Source organism: Cuculus canorus, chromosome 7, assembly GCF_017976375.1.
Source record: "Cuculus canorus isolate bCucCan1 chromosome 7, bCucCan1.pri, whole genome shotgun sequence".
Taxonomy (NCBI): domain Eukaryota; kingdom Metazoa; phylum Chordata; class Aves; order Cuculiformes; family Cuculidae; genus Cuculus; species Cuculus canorus.
Genome location: NC_071407.1, coordinates 25,220,368 through 25,227,614, shown reverse-complemented (window position 1 = coordinate 25,227,614; position 7,247 = coordinate 25,220,368). Strand labels below are relative to the sequence as shown.

Sequence of the window (7,247 nt, the reverse complement as noted above, 5' to 3'; positions counted from 1 at the left end):
CCTCCAGGAAACCCACAAGGAGCAGGGCGACACAGTGGGTTTGGGTAATACCAATAAGCTGTAGGTATAAGGAGCCTTGTGCATACCTCTGCTTTACATTGAAAGTGGGGAAATCAAGATGAGATCTTAGGAAGAAATGTTTTCCTGTGAGAGTGGGATGGCCCTGGCACACGTTACCCAGAGAAGTGGTGGCTGCCCCATCCCCAGAGGTGTTCAAGGCCAGGTTGGATGGGGCTCTGAGCAACCTGATCTAGCGGGAGGTTTGCAACTGGATGGTCTTTAGGGTCCCTTCCAGCCCAAAACATTCTATGATTCTATATCATATGCAATTTGACAATGAGCCAACCACTTTTATCCCAGAAATATAACAGCCTAAGCAAACCATATCTGAGTTCTCCCTACAAGGCAGTGTGGCTGTGTGGTGATGATATACCCTTGCGATGGGATGCCTCTCAAAGGTGCTACTCAAAGAAATTACATCTTTTACCTACAACAGATCACTGATGAGCCCCATCTGAACCCTCCCTGGATGGCAGCTGGACTGCATACCAGGCAATCCTCCTCTTCAGCAGGGATTAGTTGTTTAGCTTAAATAAGTAAAATTTTAAATAGAATAAACTATTTAGAGTTATAATGTTGTGTGATTTAGCATGCTTTTTGCTTAGCCTAGCATCAGTAACTAGACTTGCCCTGGGCCACAACCTAGAAATTCCCAGTGATTACAGCCTTCTTAGTCAAAACAAAGCCAACAAAACCCAGAAGATACACAGTCTTCAAGGACACAGATCATCAACATGAGCTACACCAAGACAAGGTAACAACCTGTCTGAAAGACAGTGAAGAAATCCAGTGAGTAACAAAAAGACTCCAGGCCCAGATATAACTACTGGACCAGACCATCACATGAGGGGCAGGTAAACAGTCTGTAAGGGATTTCTTTGTGCACATTGGCTTTCTCTCTGGAGCTAACTGTGCTGCCATACTGCTCTATTAAATTATGTATTTTATGAAATCTGATGCCTCGGAGCTTCTATCATGAAACCATGGATTCGGACTTTGGAGCAAACTGACACCTGATAGAAATAGACGGGATGCCCAGAAGGAAGGTGAGTGAAATGGAGAAGCACAGTGAAAACCCTAGTGAAGTGATATAGCAGATGGGGTGTGCACATATAACCCTTATCTTCTGTATCTCTTAGCCATAAATCATTGTCAAAGTCTGGGACTAGGATTGGATCCACCAGCACCAAGACTCCTCTCTGAGAAGTTTACAAAGCAAGGGGGTCCATTCCAAATGTCATGACTCGACGGGAGGATCTCCCTTACCTTTTTGCATTCCCAAACCCTATGTAAATCACTCCTATTGATTCTAAACGGATTTTCTCTCCATTTCATCTGTGTGGCAAGTAATAGCGTGACCTTGTCATCGAACTCTGTGAAGTCACACTCTTATCTAAATATAGAAGACATGATATGCGTTCATGACAGGCTCAGAACTTCCTTTCCAATGCTTGCTTCCCTCATACTTTGTAACAGGCAATTTCATTTAGAGCAAACCTAATTTTGATGGATAAGTTCATGCTTCTTAAAGCACATATTCTGTTCACCCACCAACTCCTTTCCATGCAGGAGCTGTTTCTTTCTTCTCCATAGAAGCTTCAACACACCATAATGGCCAATCACTGAAATACAACAGCTGTGATGGAACTAAAGAAAAGAAATCTCCCTTGCCCCCAACTTACCAAAATTTTAACTGGCACCAGAGAGGACAAGGCTACATCCATGGGAAAAAGGTAAACTTAAAGTAGTCCAAAGCAGGTGAACACATAAATTTCAAATTGAGAATGGCTTGTTGTGGTTTTAGCATAAATTAGGAGTTTATTCCCAGCTGATCTTAAGCCTCACTCATAAAGACGTTTCTATTTAATAGGCAAAGCTACACATCAACATAGCTTGGGATGCAGACTTAGTTGGATTTTCACTATGCAGGCAAACTGAAAAATTAAGATGTACCCACAGAATAGCTCGCATGCAAAGGCGGCCAGGGATACTCTCAGTATGCTGGTGGAGCTCCTCTTGGGAGTTAACTCCTCTCACTTGTGCCAGGGACCACATGAGCTTTAACAGGACAGTTTTGTTAACCAGAGTAATTTTGCCTGGAACAGGTTATGAGCCATTCAGAGGAGCTGCTACTCCTGTCTGACGAGGACACTGTGACCTCTACAAAAGGTTACTTATTCAAGCAGGATTTGGAAAAAAATCCGTGTTTTGCAACTTAAGTACTGTTATTTTCTGATGTAGAAAAGCCCTTTGAGTGTCACGCTTAGGCTGGAAGGGATGTATGAGGAAGCTTGTGCTGCTGCAACCAGTCCAGTATTTATTCCAGACCCAGCTGTGCTCACTTTGAAGTCAATTGCAATGTTCTATGGATTTAACTGAAGTCCAGGTTTGTCTCACTTCTAGCCATCAAGGCTGGATGAATAGAGGAATTCATAGAAGCCCCCCACCTTTGACACTGCATTCATAAACAGAAAACTGTGCTAGCTCTGGTAGCATATGGAATACTTTTCTTACAAGGAAACCATTGTATGGAAACCTCACTAGCTGCTATTTTCAGACAGTCAGGGAGCGAGGCATTTGCTTAACATATTTCATTTCTGGAAATATTTCCACAGGAATGATAACCTCCAGCCCACACTCTCTAGGAGTATAGGCTGGAGCAATATCCCTCTTCCTGAGAAAGCTGTTAGGGGCAGCAAATATTCTTGTCAGCAAAAGAAAAACATATAGTGCTGTAGCTTTAGCAGCATATTTTATCACTCTGTGTGTGTGTATATATACACATACATATATAACTTATTAATATGTTGGAAGCACTGTAAATTGTTAGAATCGTAGAATGGTTTAGGTTGGAAGGGATCTTAAAGCCCATCCAGTTCCAACTCCCCTGTCATGGGCAGCGACACCTTCTACTAGATTGAGTTGCTTAGGCTGTTTCTTCCATTTTCTGTGGAATAAGAGGAACTGTTAGGAGAGCCATGTGAAGCTGATGGATTAAAGCCTGAGACAAATGAAGTCTCTCATTAGAGAGGCTGGTTTTGATTCAAACTGTAAATTTGCATGAGTATCTGTAAGAATACTTGTAATTTTGTTAGAGAAGCGTAGAATTTTGCAGACTGAAGATGTTACAACAGGAAAAGAGATTGTGCTGAGTCCGAGTCAGGAGGAAATCAGCCCCCTGGATTTGCCTGTGCATGTGCTTCTGACTAAAGGATTTACGCTGTTACATCAAAATCCCTGTTTATAAGTGTTTTTTCTCCTTAGGAAAAAAAGACTAATGGAAACCTGTGAAAAGTGAGCCAAGTGTAAGCAATATAGTATTGCCTGCTTGGAAAAGCAGACAGCACAAAACAATAGCCTTTATTTCCGCAAGTACACACATTAACTTATTGCTTCCCTTAAAGTTTCTTAAAATAAAAAGAGATGTTAACAGGAACTCCACATAGAGCCCACTTCTGCTTACCTTCAGCAGCATCACATCTGATAACTCCCACAGAGATGTTCACAGGGTAGTTGCTGCCAAAAAGGAACAAGACCACTCTCTCCTTTCCACCCTTCACTTCCAGCCAGGCTTTCTTTGATCCTTGTTAGATCAGCTTAGCTGTAACATGGATTCCTACCAGGAAGGTAGATTGAAGAGCCTTAAGATTTCTGAGTGGGACTCTCCTCTATACCTTTGTAGCACATTTCATCTAAAAAGGACGTTAAAATACTTTACATGTAAGCCTACCAGCATGTTTCACTATCTAATTTCTTTTTTAGCCGTTAAATTTTCAATAACTAAACCAGTATTTAGCATTTTGAAGCAAGGCTTGCTTTTACTCACATCAACAACTGTCACCCTGGATTAGGACTTCAGACCAAGTGTGTATGGGCAGTGATGCCACAGCTAGGGGAAGACAGCAGGAATCCAGGCCTAGGATCCTTGGTGTCGGGATAGGAGAAAGTTTGCCTGTCACCTCAAGTACAGTCACACTGCTCCCTGGCAATTCTACCAGTATTGATCAATTCAAACGAAGAAGACTTTGTGGGAGAACTCACAAAATCACAGCAGGATTTCCTGCAAGCTCTGCATTTTCCTAGTGCCTCTTCCAAGCTGCTGTTCCAACTTTACATTTTCCAAGCAGATTTGTGCCCTAATGGCACACAAAGCAGAACCAAGCATTGGAAACTATTGTATTAATTCAATACAACATCCCACCCCCAATTTCACAGGTGCTGTCTTCTTCCATTTTCTGTATCTATTTCTGAGAGTCTGCACAATAAAAGCAAACAGAAACAACAAAAAAATATTTTTGCATGTATTATAATATTGTTTTTCAGGCAGCCTAGGAACATAGAGTGCCAGCCAGCGAGTGGTATATTTTTGGTAGGGCTCTCCTGGAACTCTATTATTTAAGGAAGTCCTGTTAGTTAATGGTGGTTTTGGAAAGACAATATCCCAAATGCTTTCACTCTGTTTTAGCCAACAAAATGCATTCATTTTCCTTCATCTGTTTGGTTACAACTCCTGACCATATCTTGGGGTTTATACTTACTTTTTTCACATGTGGTTTCCAAATCATGCTGTTTGCAACTCTTCTATGCATCTGCTTTCCTTCTTCATAATTGGGCCTTCGGTTAAATCAGACTCCTCCAAGACAAGACCACGGATTCGTATAACTCTCCACTGGTTGTTCCTCTGCAGGTTATTTGTAACCCCTAGGCATATCAGGCTTGATGATATTTAAGAGGTAGTACTACCCTCAATCTGTGTTACACTCCTGAGAAAATGTTACTGCTTAAAATCCATTGCTTGGAGGTAAGCTTAGTTGAACTGATATCTGCAGTTGAATTTCATTTTCCCAATGCATTCATGTTGCAATGTGAAACAGCAATGTTTAATGACTTTACATTCCCCCTAGTCCGGAACAAAGATGATAACAGCCTGTGGCTTGACTTGGTGTGTGCTAAGGAATGCAGCCATACAGGCATTTCAAACTGGATCAGATTTTGTGATGGACTGCACAGATTGTATTATCAAAGGGCACCTTAGACCTGGGTAAGACTTTAATACACAAAATTTTTGCTGAAAAAATTTTCCCATGCATAATTTGCATTTTTCTCATGCATACCATGAGCTTTGATCTGTGAGGCTGTCTATCTGAACACCTTCTGCTGTTACTACATTTGTTCAAATTAAGATAAGAGCTAATTCTATGCTCCGGGCTGTACAAGTTATGGAGTGTTGAGTGTGGATATGTATGTGTAACATTACCCCTCATATGCAGCAGAATATAGTTTTGAAATAAACAATTTCATCAAGGAACAACAGATGGAAGTGCTTTAGGTTCCATTTCATATTCACACAATCTTGTCATTAAACTCTTGAAGTGTTACGGTTGGAATTCTGTGTTTTACTGCCCAGTGGAAATAACCTGCCTTTACTGTGGTGAGCTGACATCTCGCAACACACACCCATAGGAGTCACACATAGGAGTCACCCCTTTGCAGGTCAGGTTTTCTATAGTTTGTTTAGATCTTTTGCTTTGGGTTATTTCTTGTGCACAACTGAATTCTGAGCTCCAACTGGCATCTAATTCCAAGTGTAACAGAGTTAGATAACAAGAAAAGGACCTCGCAGAAATAGACTGAGATGGTCTACATTTACCCTGCCTACACATGCAGAGACACCACACTCCTTGTTTCTGGAGGTATAGATGAAAAAGGTTACTATCCCACAAATATTAACAAATTATTAACAAAATGCATTGTGAATTCATCTAAGTGACAACTTCTTGTTTTAACTGACCCAGACTTTTGTATGTCGCAGGTGAAATATTAAGAGAAGTCATCGTTGTGGGGTTAACCAAAAGGTTTTATTAAATCATGATTAAATGGTGATTGAATGATGATTAAGCAATAATTAAACAGTGTTCAAACACTCTACTACTTACTACACCTCTAATAATTAAGCTAGCTTGCATACAGTCTGCTTTTAGATCTAATATAAAATGTCACTCACCTCGCTGTAGGTACCAGATGCCAGGCAAGGGATCTCTTGACCTCGAGGAGTAGCCCTGAGAGGTGTCCCTGCTCAAGGGGAGATCATCACCCCAGAGCCCACTGCCGTGCAGGAGAGCTCAAACAAGTTTTGGGGGCTACAGACATTTGTAGTGGAAAGCAATGGACTCATTGTCAAACTCCCCTTTGGCGTACGTGCAGGTGTGCAGCCATAGAAGTTTTAGTTTCCTCTGGTCCCAGCTTCGGCTGGTGCTGTTAGCTCCTGGTGAGACACAACCTAAATTCCTTAGGTTCCTGTGAAGATAAGATAATGCTCAGCACGATTTCAAGGCTTGCACATTAGGCCTGGCTTCAGTCTGGCCTCTATGTCAGTGATGCCCAAACCAAAATACATTCATTCAGAGTGGGTGAACTCATCACATCATACACTTTGGGAAGCAGTTCTGGAAAACAAGTATCTATATTCTTGTATCCCCTTGCTTCCTATGCCATATTTCTGTCTTACAGCGATGTTTCTATGATTACCTCCTTGCTTTCTCAGCAGTTTGTACTTCTAATAGAAAAAGAAGATGAGATTTGGAGTCACTCACTCACAAAGCTCCGTCTGGCCTCAATTCTGGCTTTGACGCCTTACAGCTCCTCCTGTCAGGCCAACATGCATCCAAACTTTTCACATTCACTGTGCTATTTATTAGACCTGAACTGTCTCCCATATCTTCTGCTTTTCTCTCCTTACTTTTAAATCCTATGTTAGGACACACTGTATTGAACCCTCCTCCTATTCCTGCATCTACTACATGCTCCTTTATCTTATTTGTCTGGTAATTTTGTGGGCAAAAGAGTGCCTATAGCTTATTCATATATTAACTATGTCAATACAATGATGGAATTGAAAATACATGAAGATCTGGGTAATTCTGGCTCACTATAGGCCTAGTACCTGACTTTAGCCTGTCTGCCAGATTTCCTTCCCTAAAATTGGAGATATCACGCTATTCTCAATGTGAAGATAAAACCCAAGATGACTACATAAATATTCTACATATGCAATTCTTTTTAATTACTATTCAACATTGAATGATTTAATACAAAGATTCCCAAGGCTACAAAAACACAAAGCTCAAACTGTAATTAAAAGTGCAACTTTTCAGACCTTCTGATCACTGAATCTAAAGCCTGTGGGG

General features: G+C 41.1%; 1 long non-coding RNA gene across 1 annotated transcript; it reads right to left on the bottom strand.

Moving 5' to 3' along the window:
- Nucleotides 1-3,566: 3,566 nt before the first annotated feature.
- On the bottom strand, nucleotides 3,567-6,348 carry LOC128852753 (uncharacterized). The gene is made up of 3 exons (XR_008450800.1): nucleotides 6,065-6,348; nucleotides 4,599-4,693; nucleotides 3,567-3,676 (listed from the first exon to the last, which is right to left on the bottom strand). It is a non-coding gene; the product is annotated as an uncharacterized LOC128852753 (long non-coding RNA).
- Between the last annotated feature and the right edge of the window lie 899 nt (nucleotides 6,349-7,247).